Source organism: Megascapheus bottae, chromosome 26 (genome assembly GCF_031878675.1).
Source record: "Megascapheus bottae isolate mThoBot1 chromosome 26, mThoBot2.hap1, whole genome shotgun sequence".
In the NCBI taxonomy this organism is placed as follows: Eukaryota; Metazoa; Chordata; class Mammalia; order Rodentia; family Geomyidae; genus Megascapheus; species Megascapheus bottae.
Window position 1 is genome coordinate 14,724,706 of NC_143534.1, and position 17,840 is coordinate 14,742,545.

Genomic DNA, 17,840 nt, shown 5'->3' on the forward strand with positions numbered 1-17,840 from the left:
TAATGGAATAAGTTCTAGCCTAGTGGTATAGCTCATTGGTGGAATGTTTGCCTGGCATACACATGACGCTCTAGCTTTATACTCTAACACCACAAAAACAAATAAGTAAATAAAAATAAGAAATAAATTCTCTAGTCATCATAACATGTCAAAACACAGATGCGCACACACACATAATTTACAGGTTCTCGAAACAAACTGGCATCAATTAAATCATAATGAGTAAGTCAAACTTTCATCATTCCATCTCATATGTTTAGATAAATGACTTAGAAACTTCTTTTCTCTGGAATATTAACTTCTACAATATATCCTAAATAAAACTTACTTGAAGATTTAAAATGAAATAAATCAAACAAGCAATGTGAAAACATTTCTTTCTCTAAACACTCAAAGAAAGAAGCAAGGTAATAATCTATGCCTCCACTTTGTATTTAAAAGAACTTTCTGTCACCTACAACTACCAGAGTTTATTAGCAAAGCTTCTCCTTGAAAAGAGATATTATTCACTTTTGAGTCCCATTTGAGAAAGCCCAAAACAACATTATTTATCTGCATTTAAAAATTCACTTTTGCTACTACATTTGTGAAGCCTTATTTAGACTATTGCTAGCTGATTCAAGGGCTAAAACTCAGTCTGCTTTTTCAAAGGCATAATACCATGTTGCTACAATGTGTGTATATATTTGTGTGTGTATTATGTGTGGGTGTGTATACATACAGTCGATAAGATGGTTATCAGTGTAACTTAGAGCCATACCTTTCCTGTAATTAATACACCAGCCACATCCCTTCATTTTCTTTTGCCCCTTCTGGAATTCAAAATGACTTCAACATCATCTACATAACACAGTCTATATCCCACCTCTTGTCCTTAACCAACCTTCCCAATCGCACTGTCCTCCTGCTCATCTTACCTTTAACCAGTGTTAGAACTACAGGGTGTCAGCAACCAGTACAAGTCTCTTGGTGTTCCCATACACCACCACCCGTACCCCCCTGCATCCTATCAGCTCACTCCTTTTAACAATTCCACCATTCTCTAGCCTCACCAGGTCTCCACTGGCCCTACTTACTACTAAGTTCTCCTCACCCTCTGTGTCTCGTTTCATCCTGACCATAATCACCTCCGCCTCCCCATCGTTTCAGTTTCTGTGGCCTTGGCTACCGATAGTTGTCCATGGTCCAAAAATACCAAACGGAAATGAACAATTCCTAAGTTTCAAAATGAGCATGGTTCTGAACAGCATGATGAACTCGTACTCTGTCCTGCCCCATCTTGCCTGGGTTCTAAATCACCCCTTTGTCCCATGTATCCAGGGTACTTATGCTGCCCACACATTGATGGCTCAGTGGCCAACTGTGTTATTGAATCATCTGTCATGGTATTTAGATGTGGGGGAGGGGAAAGTCATCCTTAGTTTTAAATACTTCCAACTGAAATGTTATCCTTTTTGTCAATTATTAACCAAGTGTCCACAGAACCTGTAGGTTTAACCACAATAAAATCAGAGATAATTTTCATATTATTAGAGTTGCTGATGGCATATTAAAATCTGAATTGCACTTGTCACAACTCTGAAAGTGTGTTATGTAGCACTTGAATGAAGACATATGTTAGTCTAACTTCAGTTTTATTATTTAGATAACTACAGTTTAATATAATTTAATATAATATAATTTAATTTAGTTCTGTGTGAGCCATTGTATTTTATACAAGCAGAGTCTTTTTCTTTCTAAAAAGCAGCCAATAGATTTCATCAAACTGTCACAGAGTCCATGACAATAAAAAGTTGAAGGAAAATAAACTTGTGCTTAGCTATATACCAATACTTTATGTGGTGGACTGAATATGTCTTCCAAAATTCCTGCTAAAGCCTAACACTCAGGTGGCAGGATCTGGAGGCGGGGCTTCTCCAAGTGGACTAGGTCATGAGGGTGAAACCTCATGATGAAATTAATGTCTTTCTTACCAGAACACTAGATCTCTTTCTGCCATATGCAGACACAGCTGTCTACAAATCAAGTAGGGAGTTCACCAGATACCATGTCTTACTGGCACCTTCATCTTAGACTTCCAGACCTCTAATATTCCAAGAAACGTGTGTGTGTGTGTGTGTGTGTGTGTGTGTGTGTGTGTGTGTGTGTGTGTGTGTGTGTATCGTGGTATCTTATCATAGCATCCTAAACTGGTGGCCAGTGACATCTCAGAAAATTGACACGAGGTTGCCAGACAATGTAAATGCAAGTTTACTCCCAAGTAATGTCAGGCTACTGAAAAAAAAATTAAGCCACTTTTTATGTAATTTCTGAACATTCATTTCCCCGCTATATGCTCTGCTTTCCTGCTTCTCAACCTCTATGCTTCATCCTCTCCTGGTCTTGCCTTTGTCCCTGCATTTTCTTCCCTATTCAGTCTTTACATCTGGGTGGCTCTGCTTCTCACAGCTCAAGCATGCTGTCTAAGCTCTGCTCCACATGACAAATTAGCATCCCTAACACAACCTGACGTTTGACAGCTTTTCTCTACAGGGACATCGGGGCATAATTTAATATACAAAATGCATAGAGAGGTATGGGATGTTTCCACATTGATTCACTTAACAATTTTCTCTGCAACAAATGAAATGTTCTAGACTTGATTTCTATTACCTAAAGAAGGGAATTGAGTCTCTGCCTTAATGAACAATTTGTATAAGAGATTTTTAGAGGTACATGTAGGACTATCAAGCCCTAAAGGAAGTGAAGTGATGCTACTAGCTTGATGAAAACAGAATGATAAATTTAGGTTTATAGATGGTTCTAAAGTTTGGGTTTTTTTAACTCAGTGTTATAAACATTGCCCTGTTGTGAAACTGATAAACTAGTTTAGTCAAATTTGTTGGCATAAAATTTTAGTAAATGGAATTTGAATCAATGAGATTTTGCTGTAAAACAAACACATTCTTCCATGATATTTGCTATTTTGAGGTATTAAGAAAGTACCCCCATTGACAAATGTAGGCCTACAAAAACGGATATTGTATCAGCTTTCTAAAAAAATCATTTCACTGATGTTTATGTTTTAAAAATTCAAAGAAGTAATTGCATAAATTATCTTTATCTTTAATGTGAGTGTACTGATGTTGAGGCTTTCATTTGAGACCAAGTATTTCATTTAACTTTTTCCACTCATGGCTAGTGCCCTGTCACTTAAAGAATGCCTCCAGGCACAGCTTTTTGTTGATTAATTGGAAATAAGAGTCTTGCAGATTTGTCTGCCCAGGCTAGCTTTGAGCCTTGGTTCTCAGATCCTGAGTAGGTAGGATTATATACTATGAGACATGGATAACCAGCTTGTTTTTTTGCCAGTCCTGGGGTTTGAACTCAGGGCCTGAGCACTGTCCTTGGGTTTTCTCAAGGCCAGAGCTCTACCACTTGAGCCACAATACCACTTCTGGTTTTGTCTATGTATGTGGTACTCATGCATAGCATTCAGATCCTCATACATAGTAGGCAGGCACTCTACCACTCGGCCAGACTCCTGGCCTATCAGCTTCTATTTTTATGCTATAAAATCCCCTATACTAACCCAGTACTTAAAAGTTACTTTGAAACAGAATGATCGATTCACATAATTAAGAAAAACAACAGATTTTCACAACTAGCATCTTCTGAACATCCTTCCTACGTGTCAACTACTCTGCAGATTTTTAAGGCTTGCTTGCCTAAAGTAGAAGATATAAATTCATTGTTCCCAGCTTCCAGGAAGCTGGAATCTGCTTATGACCTAGATTCAGCCATACGTGATTTCACTTCAGAAGAGATGATGAATAGGTACCAGGCAGATGCTCTCAGAGGCTCTGTCCTTATAAAGGTTGATGACAGAGGCTCCAGAATGCAGGGGCCCCAGTAACAGAGGTTCTGGGGCCCACCATCCATTCATGCAGCAGGATCTCACCAGGTGCTTTCTTTGGGAAGGCCTGATCTCTCAGCTGCCTCCAGATCTCCTTTGCCTGTCCTCACTTGAAACAACCTTCCTTCTCGTCTCTTCTACTACACTTATTTTCTTCACAAGCTAGCCATAATGAAATCAGTTGCTGAGAACTTCAAATTTTTTACGGGATTTTTTTAAACATGTAAGTTCTTGTTTTCAAATTATCACACACACCCCCCAAAAAAGAGTCTACATAAAGTTTTATACACTAGAAAGCTAGTAGTATCTACTTATACTAGCATTTTTGTAGGATATGTGTCAGATCGCCTCTGCTCATGAAAATGCTTGCCAGCCAAGAACCTCATTTTATCACAGCCAAAAGACATAGCGAGGCACATCCAAACCTCTGCTAACACTGTCTACTGGAAGACCATCAACCAGTATAAGTCCCAAACCCAACATGAACAGAACAACGTACCTCATCTAATAGGAAGCCCTAGAGTCTTCTGGCAAAGGTGTAGGCATATGCTTCTAAAAGGGGGAGGTGACAAATGAAGAAAAATACAGCTCTCTGTGACACAAGGTGCCCAGTTACTGATCTAGGCATTGTCACTGTTATGAAACCTCTAAGGAGAAAGTACATTGGTTTATCCTGGACTTCAGCCAGGTATCACCTCATCCTATTGAATGGCACTTCATTGTCTACATAAAGATCAGACCACACCTCCAAAATATCAGAAAAAACAACCGCCACAGAAGCAACTGCAGCCACCCCACTACACGTCATCTCACAGCAAGCACACAAATACTACAGATCTCCAATTACCAAACTCAGGAGAGTACAGAGTGATTCTTGGCATCCAGTCATTAAACTGCCTTTCAGCCCAGCCAGCTAAATTCTGTTTTCTTACATTCCGAATTGTGCTCACCTAAATGGAATATACATTGCCACTGGGTAATTTATTTGATGTCATACTTAATTGCTCTCTTTAGTCCCTCTATGTGTAGTCAATTTATCAGACAAAAATGTATTTGAATTTGAAACGGATTCGACAGAAGGGAGGCTGAAGGCAAAGTACAGCTAAGGTATCTCTCGGGGGATCTTTCAATAAATTTAATCTAGGGGATCCAAAAGAGGGAGTGGTGTAATTCCATCTACTACATATATCAGCCTCAGCCCTCCTGTAGTAAGGACGGTGGATATGAAGATTATTCAAATGTAATTCATTCAATGCCTTTTTGTTTTCAGAATTCAAACTAAAATATACATTGTTTCATTGACCAGAAACTAAGAAGCCAAGCATATGTAGTTACTTCAATAAAGCAATTGGCAATCTGTCCTGCACTTTTTGTGGACCCTTCTCCTGTTAGCAAGCAGATACACAACTTGAATAGGGAGAAACCGTTGAAGCCACAGAGAACTTCTTACCTTTAAAATAAAGACACAACGTCAAGACAGGATACACACACACACACACACACACACACACACACACACACACACACACACTGATGATAACCTGACTGAAAACTGGAAGCAAAGCCTGCTTGCAGGACAGACATCATTAAAAACAAAGTGATGTTTATAGTCTCAGGGGGAGGGAACAGTGACCAGTGCCAGGATCTTGGAAAGGCAGCAGATAAGCAATGGCATCAGAAGTGAATGTAGCTGCTTAGCCACTCTGCTAGTGAGACAAAAGGCTCAGGCCAATCGCTGTCATTTTGGCCGCCACATAAAAAGAAAAAAGGTCCCTGAACTTGATCAAAACCTAACAGAAAAGATTCTCTAGTTCAAGGAAATTATGAGACGTCCCAGCAATTCCTCACCCAGAACACTACCAGTGAGCAGATCTATGGTAACGGAGGAGACAAATCAATCAGCGAGACACAGGGAAGTCTGGAAAGCCAAAGGCAGCCGTAACTTTACTAATTCCTATTTCTGTAACCGGTTGTTCATAACCCGCCACACATCAAAACATCCTTGGTCATTTGTTTGTCAGTGGGATTTTTTTTTCTATCTCCAAAACCTAGTTTCAGGATTTATTCTCCAGCCGTTTCCACACATCCTGAAGCTGACACAGCAGTTTCAAAGCCATCTCTGCAAACATGGCTCAGCCTGAGAGAATTTCTTGTGCATGCAGAGGGCTGGCTGGGAGCTGGGTGCTGGGAGCAGCAATTCTTACTGCTGTCTCAACCAACTCACCCTGTGCCATACTAATGCTTTTTATCCTTCACAGTTCATTTTTTTAATCTTCCTTTTTTTTTCATCTTAAAAAGGAAGCATTCCTCTTCCAAGGCCAGATTCCTTTACAAGACGAATCTCTACCAATAAGATTCAGGTCTCTTGGGCCATTCATTATTCATCATGAACATGGGAAGGTTGGAGACTTCTAGATGCTTCTTACACAGAAAGCTACAAAACCAGTTTCCAGAGTGGAATGCAGCATTCTGGGGCAGTGCTCTAAGGTTATTGAGTAACATCCAGACTATTAAAATTATTTCCTTCCCAATCTAGTCTACTTTGCATGAAAAGATGCCTTCTGTGAGGCTGCATCTTCTCGTACAACTGAGATTTGCTACTTGGATTATCTTTTTACTTAGTTTGTTCAGGATCAGTTGGTATTTTAACCCAGATCTGATTTCATGATCTTTTTTTCTCTATTTTCAAGGTTTTCCCACATCAATTTTTGAGAACATACTTTTTCCCAGGAGGTAAGTCAAGCTGGCCGATGTTTCTAGATCTTATTTCTGGAATGCTGTCTTACTCACAATCCCCATTCCTCCCCATCAAAAGAAGAAATAGAGCCATGCCTTGCAAAGCTGCAGAGTATCACCGTATGGAGGATGATGCAGAGATAAAATCTTGCATCCTGAGAACAGTGAGTAGCTTTAGCATTTCTTGGCTGCCTGCTATGTGTCAGGACCTGTCAAGGACCCACATACTCACGACATTATCACCAACCTCACAGCAACCTTTAGAGAAAAGAATCCGACTTGGAAATGAAAAATGAAAGCTTACGTAACTTGTCCAAGGCCACATCATATTAAGTGGTGGAGACAAACAGAAATCCAAGTTTACCTCATTCCCAAATCCTTACTTTTTCTTCACATTCCATTGGCTCTCAGGGGGTCAGAGTCTATAAAAGTCAGCTTTGCCAGCCAAGCTATTAAACTGCAAAAGTTATACCTTCTTAAAAGTGTGGTATTGATTGCCTGAAACAATGTTTTACAGGGGTGTTTTTGATACCCCTCAATATCAAGACCAATGGCAAAACTGAACAACTATAAACCCCAGCTCAACCCCTCCCCATACATTAATACGAAGAGAGAAGTAATTGTTTTGTGCTAAGACTTGCCTCAGCCCTCTTTATCTCTCTGTAAGTATCAGACCAAATCCTAAAATAAGTGTGCAATCAGTCACTGCCTTGACCATTTTGAAAAAATGGTCAATCTGGGTAATAATTTATTATGTATGACCTATAAAACTAGGTTCTTTAACCATGAATCATAAAACTTGTTTTACAATACTCAATCTCCACTGCAATGGAAAATAGTCTGATAAGGTTTTGGCACCCAAATCATCTTTGGCTTCACCTGCTGTTCACCCGGCTGAATCAAATTCTACAAATCAATACTTGGTCTTGAACTCATTCGCTCACTACTTTGTGCAACATGATTTTACAAAAGTGAGATCATCTCCTCCCCTCCCACCCAGTTCTGGGGTTTGAACTCAGGGCCTGGGCACTGTCTCCAAGCTTCTTTCTGTTTGAGGCTAGCATTCTACCACTTAAGCCACAGCCCCACTTCCAGCTTTTTCTGAGTGGTTTGTTGGAGATAGGAGTCTTATAGACTTTTCTGCCCAGGCTGGCTTTGAACCACGATCCTTAGATCTCAGGCTCCTGAATAAGCCACCAGTGCCCATCTTCATTTTTAAAAATTTTTTAATGATTATTGCTAAGTCATTGTACAATGGAGTTGCAATTTAATGAAGCCTTTATGAATACAATATATATTGATCAATGTTTCCGCCCCCTGCCTCACTTCAACAAAATGTGTGCTTATAAATAGTGGACCCAGCAGAGACCACTGCTGTGCTCACCCCCCCCACACACACACACCCCATCTCTGTCCTGACAATAGAGCCAGGTCTAGAATGTCAAAAGCACCAGTGTCTCTCAAAGACACTGTCAAGGGGGACACCTGGAGTGAAGAAAGAAGTGATCACAATGTCTGCCAGACACTTCCTCAACACCTCAAACAACACCAAACCAACACACAAACCCCACAACAAGGAGTATCCTTGCTCCATATGAACACAGCATCCAAACACATGGCCTGGCTGTCCCTGCCCACTTCCTGCTAGAGTTTGCAAATTAAAAGCTCCCCCAAAGAAAATTCCAGAGCCATCACCTTCTCCACTCCCCTACCATCACTCGTCCCAGTGCGCCTCTCCCAGAATCCTCCCTCCCTTTCTTCCTGTCTCCTCTATTGTCTCATTATCGTGCACTTTCCTCATCATCTCTCTTGACCTGCCCCTTATTTCACATTGTTCCTGATATAATTTATTTGCTCCCAGAGTCATCCATCATAACATCACTTTCCACAACTCTCTCCCCTGTTCAAGAACACGCACCAGAAGTTGTTCAAGGGCATGCATCCTTCAGATCTTCTACAAATGGCAGCATTTCCAGATTTTTCTAGAGGCTCTATAGCCTGTGGGTGGTCAACCAACACACCGAGCACATTACCAGCTTCTCCTAAAATAGTCTGGAACAGTTCCTCCAATAAGGCACTTCTGCCTCTAGAGGGCCTTGTTTTCTTTATGATTTTTTTTTCTTTACGATTAAATACCTAATATGCTTTTTTTGTAATTTAAATTCTCTTTGACATCAGAAGAGTACAGCATAAGGATCTCACAGGAAAAATACCCAGAGCTCATGGCAGCACCTTGAATGATCTTACTATACCCATCAAGTGGGTAACTGTGCTAACTTCACTCCTGGGTAATCCTGCATGCCAACCAGAGGCTGTGCAGTCAGAAATCACACTACAGTCCAACTAAGAAATTTTGTATCACCTACTAACTCATCATAATAAATGCAGAATAAATGAGTGATACAGGTGGTTGGAGAACCTCAGGACGACTAAGGATTATGAATAAAACAGATAATGTATTTGGTAATACATATTAACAACTGAAGAACTTAGAATTAGTGTCTAATTTTCCAACATAGTATACTGTTTACCGAGTTTTTCACCTAACAATTTAAATTTCTACTATAACTATAGGTACTTTCTGTGATCGAGTATGCTTGTAAAAATGTATATTTGAAATGTGATTAATCTTTTCTCTATTCTGTTTTATGAAAAATTAAGCATCAATAGTTGGAGCAGTAAGAACTTTAAAAATAAGGTCAGGAGCCAAGAGCGTGGTCTAATGGTAGAGTGCTTGCCTCGTATGCATGAAGCCGTGGGTTTGATTCCTCAGTACTACATACACAGAAAAAGGTGAAAGTGGTGCTGTAGCTCAATTGGCAGAGCGCTAGCCTTGAAAAAAAGTATCCAAGGACAGTTCCCAGGACCTGAGTTTAAGCCCCAGGTCTGCCAAAAAAAAAAAAAGAAGGTAAAAAATTAGATATTTGACATGAAGAGCCCATAAAGAGAATTTGAAAAAAACAGGCAACTCAGAAAACATGAAGGCATTTATTCAATACAGATTAAGATAAATCATGGAAAACAACAGAGCCATTAGAGAAATACCCAACCTAACTAAAATCATTAGCATGCAAACTGCCATTGAATAAAATAAATGAAACCAAGCACTGAAGTAGTCCAAACAAAATAAAATAATAGGATCTTTACCAGGAATTAAGAATTCCAAAATCTGCATTTGAAAATTTCACCTCATGAATAGATACTGGAGAATTTTAAACCCAAAATGTCATGTAACTGATATATTATCGGCATAGAATCACAGATTTATCATAACAACCACCACAATGAGATAGTCCTGAGTATCAGAGCAACCTAGGAAGGTAGAGGACCTCTGTAAGCCACAGATTTCTCACCTATAAGAAAAAGACCATTGCATTTTCTCAAGTAGGTTATTGTAAGGATGAGCCGAGATCTTGAGTAAAACACCCTTGGCCTGAGCAAAGACCAGTTCATCTTTACCCTCTACTAAGTAATATCTGGTATTGACTGCAGCCATTTACTCAATTATTCATCTAGAATCTTTGGGGAGCACAAAGGAAAGGTCTTTATTCTTTCTGGAACTCTCACAAACAATAAGCACTGGGAAACCATGAGCCCTGACGGCAGATAAAAGAAGATGAAAGAAGATAAAAGAAAGCAGAAGACATTGTAGAACAATAAAAAATGCCATATTCATGCCTCATACTTGACATCATAATAAAACATATATAAGCTAGCAGATGGCTAAGAGGAAAGATGGAAATTATAAGAAAGCACACAGCAATAATACTATCCTGTCTGCATATCACATTAAAAATCCAACTGGCTTTGTTTTTAGCACTCTGCAAAATGTCAACTCTGATACCCCATAAAAGTCAGAAGGTAAATTCACAGCCAGCCCCCATGAAGTCATTTAACTCAGTCACTTTATGTTTCCCTTGAGTGACTCCTGTCCATCCAGAACTCACATCACAACTATAGCAAGTTGAAATTCTAGCATGCCATGGAAGCAAGTCTCATTCACAACAAAGTCTGGGAACTGACCACAAGACCAAAAGGTCAGCCATCTGGAATTGGTGAAGGCACACTGGATATTCAGGGTCAGGAAAGGCCTAGGAAGAAGCCAAGCAAATAATAAGCCCAAGCAAGCAATAATTCCCTTGTGTATGAGCTAAGGAACTTGTGCAGTAACTATTCCCATCTGTATTGTCAAAATACTTTCCAATGCTAGAATTGACTTTTACCATAGGAAAAATCCCAGAGATGGGGGTGTGGACAAGGAAAAAAATAGTCGGCAGACCTCTCCGAGTGGACTCTATTTCAATTATCATTTGTTGCTTGCCTAATTGTGTTAAAACCTTGGACTAAAAATCAGACATAAGAGAGATGCTATATTCTTCTAGTCCCACAGGAAATTTACACATCAGATGTCCTGGGCTTGCACTATTCAAAGCATTCTGCCTGCACTCATTCTGAGACACATCTAAGGCCATTACAGTACAGCGGTTCCATGGTCTCTTACAAAGGCCCCAACACCCTCAGAGGCTGTGAAGATTTCGGCCGTTATTCCAGCATAAATGCAAACATTCCTCTTGTAATATCTCCCCCCATCCTATAAAAATCTGTACTCTAATTCAAGGAAATGCAATGGCTGATGCTTGAGAAAAGATCATGTGATGCAAACCATAATGAATATGATGAACTCTCCACGGGTAAATGATTTCAAGCAATACAGACATTTACTATAAAGTACTTCTTTCTCTGAAAAACAATGAACTCTAACTACTGCCATGAATTGTTCTGTGTGGAAGGAAGCCTAGGATGGTGTCAGTAAGCTGCTGGTGAATCTCACGGAAGAATTTTGCCCACAAAGGGGAAAGGAAAAGTCAGGCAGAGAAGAGCAGAGATACTACCAGGATGGATTTATTGCTCTGCTGTGAAGCACTGCTTTGGCCTGAGCACGATCCACAAGAACCATTACAGAGGAACGATTAAGTTGAAGTGTGAGGCCTGATGTAGTTCTCAATGCTGCAACTATTGCGATTCTGCTTTTACTTATATCCCCCATCTTGCCTCTTCATCCACACAAGCATGCAGAATGCTAACCTTCCACAAATAGCAGAGGTTGCTAAATACCCAGGAAACACTCTGAGGAGGCCAAGTTAAGCAGAAGAAGAGCATTTATGAAGGAGAAACTAATACATTTGTGGACAATGTTAATTATGTTAAAACTCCATTAAAATCGAAACTGAACACTGGGAGATAGAAAAGCTAAATACTTATTGCAAACTGAAATAAGATATCCCTCCTCCAATGTAACAAAAATAAGAAAGTAACATCCTTAAATGGCTCTATAAAAGCAAAAATGCTGACATGGAGGAGAGGTCACCAGGTAATGTAATCCTTCTGGATTCTCTATTGTTTTGGAGTTAGAAATGAGGTAGGGAGGGGAGTTGATGAACTAAATAGAGAAACTAATGCCATGAAGGCAGAGAAAGAAGGCATAGATCACATGACCACAGTGAGGTCCTGACCTTCTGCTCAGGAAGGGTTCCTTCTATACCCAAGCCCCCGTGTTTCCCTCTGGAGCCCATTGCAGATATGGGCTTCTATAACATATCTATCAATGTGAGAGAAATGGATGTTTTCAGAATTAAGCTAGTCTCAAAGCAGGCTTGGATACCACTGCTGCCCTCCAGGGCTAGCCTGTAACTCTTCACCAGACAAAAAGCTGAGAGGTCCACAGAAGAGGAAGCACTTGCTACAAGAGGAAGGTTGACAATCCGAAGTGTCCTCCTCTCTCTCTCTCTCTCTCTCTCTCTCTCTCTCTCTCTCTCTCTCTCTCTCTCTCTCTCTCTCTCTCTCTCCACACACACACACACACACACACACACACACACACACACACGCATACTGCTAATAACTCCAGAACCCATACTGATTGAGGGCCAAAAGATTATTTTTAGCCAAAGATTTTTCTCAGTTGTCAAGTGCACATAAATCTATGGCCTACCAAAATAAATAATTTGCAGGACAAGACATAGCCTTATCACACATACTGGAGGGAGATTTAAAACCCAGGAAAATAATACCATTATTAGTAAAGACCAATTTTCAGTAATTAGGAGGTGACTAACTTAGTGCTCTACATGGGAACAGATTGCAGAAGCTTTATGTTTCTTGGCAAGCCAACACAACCTTTCCAAACCAAGAATTTTTAATAGCCATTTGTTTTGTTTTCTAACAGAAAATAAGAACTGATTTTCTTGCTGTTAGGTAGCAATTTGGTGTACCTATTCTTTACACCCACTACACCAAATGCAATCCAAACAGGTTCTCAGGGGGTTTTCTTCAAATGTTACTTACTTGAAAACTGTATGGATTGAAATAAAAACATGCACTTTTTTTACTTATACAGATAACACACAAACTCCTTTTCCCCTTATATAGTAATCAGGGTAGTTTTTGTGTTGTTTTGTTATTTTGATTAGCTGAATTTCCTAAGTATATTTCTTTCTTTTCCAGAGATGAAAAGAATCAACTTGGTATAAATAATCGACATCCAAAAAGGAAGAGATACTTGTTAAGCAAGAGGGAAGTACTTTTTAGTCAGTAAGACGGTTGCTTTTCTTTTTTTATATTACAAAGACTTTGTTCTTTTAAATATCTACAGCAGTCTTACTAGCATGTTTCATGAAAATGATTCACAGATAATTGTAGCAGGGCTTCATGTCCTTTACCAGAAAAATACCTTGCAGAATTGAAGTGTATTTTGAAAAATAAATACCATAATTCAGTCATCTGACACCTACCCCACCTTTGTGAAACTCTACAAAGTTATTCTAAACTATAGAATATTTACCCTGTCAAAGATCGATGAGATCTTTGATTATGGAAATTAATCATTTGATTATGGAAATTAATATGCCATGGGGAGAGAATGGAAAGTGGGAGAAAACAAGAGGGGTTAGCAATGTTTGACAAGAAATGTATTCATTACCTTATTATGTAACTGTAATCCCTCTATACATCACCTTCACAATAAAATTAAATTTTAAAAAGAAAAATAAATGAGACCAAAAAAGAGAAAGAAATGTACTCCCTACCTTACTTATATAAACTGTAACAACCCATCTGTACATCACCCTTACAATAAAATAAAATAAAATAAAACAATGAGTAGAGATAATGATCAAAGTAGTTTATGTACATGTATGAAAACGTCATGGTGAAACCTCCTACTATGTATAAGAATTTAATTTATATGCAATAAAAATATTTGCCAACTTGAGTTCAATTCAATTATGAGAAAAAAATCAGAAACCCATAGAAAGTTTAAAGATTTTTTTTAAAAAAATCAGTGATTCAGGCTTCTTTCACACCATTATTCAGTATGTGTCTTCTAAATGATTGACTGGGTCCACCAGCATTAATCCAATTCCTCCATAAACATTTCCATTATGTAGCTTTCCTTATTTCCCCAATGTGTCCCTAAACCAATTTTCTGCAAAAGAAATTGCAAGTATAACTTCTCTGTTCTCAGAACTACTACCCTGATCTTGCTCTTTACTTCCTCTCAGACTCCTTTACTCCCACAAAATTTCACAAACCCTTTAGACCATGATTCTTCCATGGCACAGTGCTTCCCTTATTCTGAGACTCTCATCAGATGCCACAGTTTGGATGATGAGTCTTCAAAAGGCACATGTTTTGACGGTTTGGTCCCCGGATGGAGTCACGGGGAAATACGGAAATCCTAAAGAGGTGGGCTCTACTAGGCGGAAGCTGAGTCATTAGGAAATGTCCTGAAAGGGAGTATGAAGTGCCCCTATTTTTTTCTCTTTGTTTTGCCTCCTGGAGATGAAATGAATGACTGTGTTCCATCACACATTCCCATTCCCTGCTGTCTTACTCATCCCCAAAGCAATGAGGCCAAGTGGTCACAGGCTGAAACAACCAAATGTAAAAGCCAACATAAACCTTTTCCCTTCCTCAGTTCACTCTCTTGGGATTTCTGTTTGTAGTGGTTGAAATGTAACTAATACATATCAGCAATTGTTACTAAAGCTTCCAGTATTCCAGGGAGCTTAGCTCCTCCAACTGACCTCTCCCTCTATCCAGCCGGTGCCTTTTAGATGAATACAACTTTATGGCTTAGTCTTATGTCTCCCTCCTATGTCACTCCTATACAGTTGCCTCCTGACCACTAAGCCGGACAACTCTGTCCTGTCCTCTGACTCTCACCAGTCCTACATGCACTAGTTCTAACCCTCCTTTTAAAGCAGGTTTACCTAGTATTTACCGATAGGGCCTTTTGTTAGGGAGCCATGTCATAACATTCCCACTTAAACTATTTCTAGAACTACTACCAGAGTAGTCTTCAAAGACAAAAATCATGACTTTTACTTAAAGAGAGTCTTCTCTGAAGAAGAAATAAGAATGGACTATAGATACATGAAGAAATGCTCAACATCTCTGGTCATAAAAGAAATGCAAATCTAAACAACTCTAAGATTCCACCTCACTCTAGTTAGAATGGCCAGAAACAAGAAATCTAATAACAACAGATGCTGGAGGGGATATGGCCAGGAGGGATCACTACTACACTATAGGTGGGAATGCAAACTCATTCAACCACTATGGAAAGCAGTATGGCAGTCCCTCAAAAGACTAAACATAGAGCTCCCCTATGACCCAGCAATTCCACTACTTGGCATTTACCAATCGTCCAGAAACAAGGACATACTAAATCCACTAGCACAATGATGTTCATTGCAGCACTATTTACCATAGCAAAGATATGGAGCCAACCCAGATGCCCCTCAGTTGATGAGTGGATCAACAAGATGTGGTATTTATACACAATGGAATTCTATGCTGCTGCCAGAAAGAATGACATTGCCCCATTTGTTAGGAAATGGAAAGACTTAGAAAAAAATCATATTAAGTGAAGTAATCCAGACTCAAAGGAACATAGGCTCAATGGTTTCCCTCACTCATCATAATCAGTAGAAATCTTGGGCTCTCCTAGCAGAGATTTACAATAGAATAAAACCTAGATACATAAGGCTATATAGTATGATGCTAAAGGAAAGGACCTCCAGGATATAGAAACAAAAGCCATCTAACAAGTGATTGTTGTCCTTAATGTACTATATTATCTCTCATCTCTTTTGCTGTCCCTTGGTTATCTCATATTGTTACAGTATTTCACCTTGTTATCTGATTTATTGTGTATATGCTTATTTGGTTATTTGAAGTTGGATAGGGAAGGAAGGAAAACAAGATGAGGGGCGGGGTTGGGGGAAGGAAATGGGGACCAAGACATGAAAAAGGGTATCAATGTATGTGAAGGAATGCACCTGTATCTGGTGAATATAATGTAACCCTTCTATTAATTACAATAAAAATATATGAAAAAAATCATGACATTTCCCTTTTGCATCCCTCTAAGCACCTAAGATGTAACTGTGAAACCAATTCTTCTCAATCAATGATTATTGATTGAAGAATGACATCATGGGCATACTGCATGGACTTAGGTTGTATACATCCTGCCGAGGAGATAAAAGGTTCTCAGACAGGAACTTTCACAAAAGGGTGAAGCCTGCTACCTATACAGGCACAAGTACATAAGGAATGTAGAGAAGGAGTCACAAAATTCTATTTTTCACATGGACTGGTTGTGTCACTGTGGCTCCAGGGGTAGAGCAGTAGTCTTGACCTGAATTGCACAGGGATATCGCCCAGTCACAGGGATAGGGCAGTAAGCCTTGAGCTGAGGAGCTCAGGGACAGTGCCCAGGCCTAGAGTTCAGAGTTCAAACCCCATGACCAAAAAAAAAAAAAAAACCACCTCATGAACGTTATGAACAGCTGGGCACCAGTGGCTCACAACTGTAATCTTAGCTACCTAGGGAGCTGAGATCTGAGGATCATGGTTCAAAGTCAGCCTAGGCAGCTGTGATAGAGCAAAAAAGCTCACAGATATTACCCAGGCCCTGAGTTCAAGCCTCACAACCAAAGAAAAAAGGGGGAGAGGAGACTGAGCTTCCCTATGACCCAACAATTCCACTCCTAGACATATATCCAATAGCCACAATCCATGCCACAGTTACCCTACCAGTATAGCCAGGTTCATTGTAGTGTTAACACAGCCATGTTAACATAGCCAGACATTTCTGTCATCTTCATTTTTCTGCATCTCATTAAACAACACATGGTCGTTCTTCCAAAACATTTCATGTGGCTGTAATTCTTTTATTTATTTATTTGTTTGTTTGTTTGTTTATTTATTTATTTATTTATTGCAGTCCTGGGGCTTGAACTCAGAGCCTGAGCTCTGTCCTTGGTCTTTCTCAAGACTAGCACTCTACTACTTGAGCCACATTGCCACCTTAGGCTGTTTGTATATATGTGGTACCCAGGAATCGAACCCGGGTCTTTGTGCACACTAGGCAAGCACTCTACCACTAGGCCAAACTCCTGGCCCTGTAATTCAGTGACATCATATTCTTCGTCTAATAATCTTTATTTGTTCCACCATTCCTGTTTCTACTATTTTTCAGGGTTTTTTGCAAGGCTGCCATAGGGATGCATGAACAGGCATGTTCTATACTGATAGTTTTATTTACTTGGGAAAGATCTCCAGGAGTGAAACTGCAAGATCAAAGAGTATATGTACATTGGAAATGCAACTATTTGTTGATAGGTTGCTTTTCTTAAACAGCCAGTAATATTTCACACTTTCAGAGCAGTTAATATGTTAATCAGAGTAAAACAAATTGTGTTTAGAAGGCAGAAAATGCATCATCTTTTGTGCCTGCAGTTTGTCTGTGCCAGGCTTCTGAGCTTACCAGTTCTTCCTGTCCATCCTTTTCATTGGCTGGCCTGATCACTCCCCCAAAATATGGCGTTCTTCATGTTCCTACCAAAGGGCTTTCCTATATCCTCAATGCTAAGAAGTTATATTCTAATGCTACACTATTGTATTTTAAAGTTGAATATTTTTACCTTTTTCAAAGTTTATCCTTTTTCAAAGGATAAGCTCTGTTGCTTCTCTGGGGCAGCAACACGGGAATGGGGAGGGACACACAGGGCCAGCCTGTAGTCCCCCGGGAGCCAAGCGAAATGGTAAGTATGGAAGACCCAGCCCTCCCCCAATTACTGGGGAAGAAAAAAATCACACTGAGTCAGGAGCAGTGTTAACCAAGAAAGCACATCAGATCTCT

At 39.6% G+C, this 17,840-nt stretch overlaps 1 protein-coding gene across 1 annotated transcript in view; it reads right to left on the minus strand.

The window, feature by feature from the left end:
- Nebl (nebulette) overlaps positions 1–17,840 on the minus strand; it is a 289,620-nt gene that overhangs the window by 144,467 nt on the left and 127,313 nt on the right. The window lies entirely within an intron of this gene.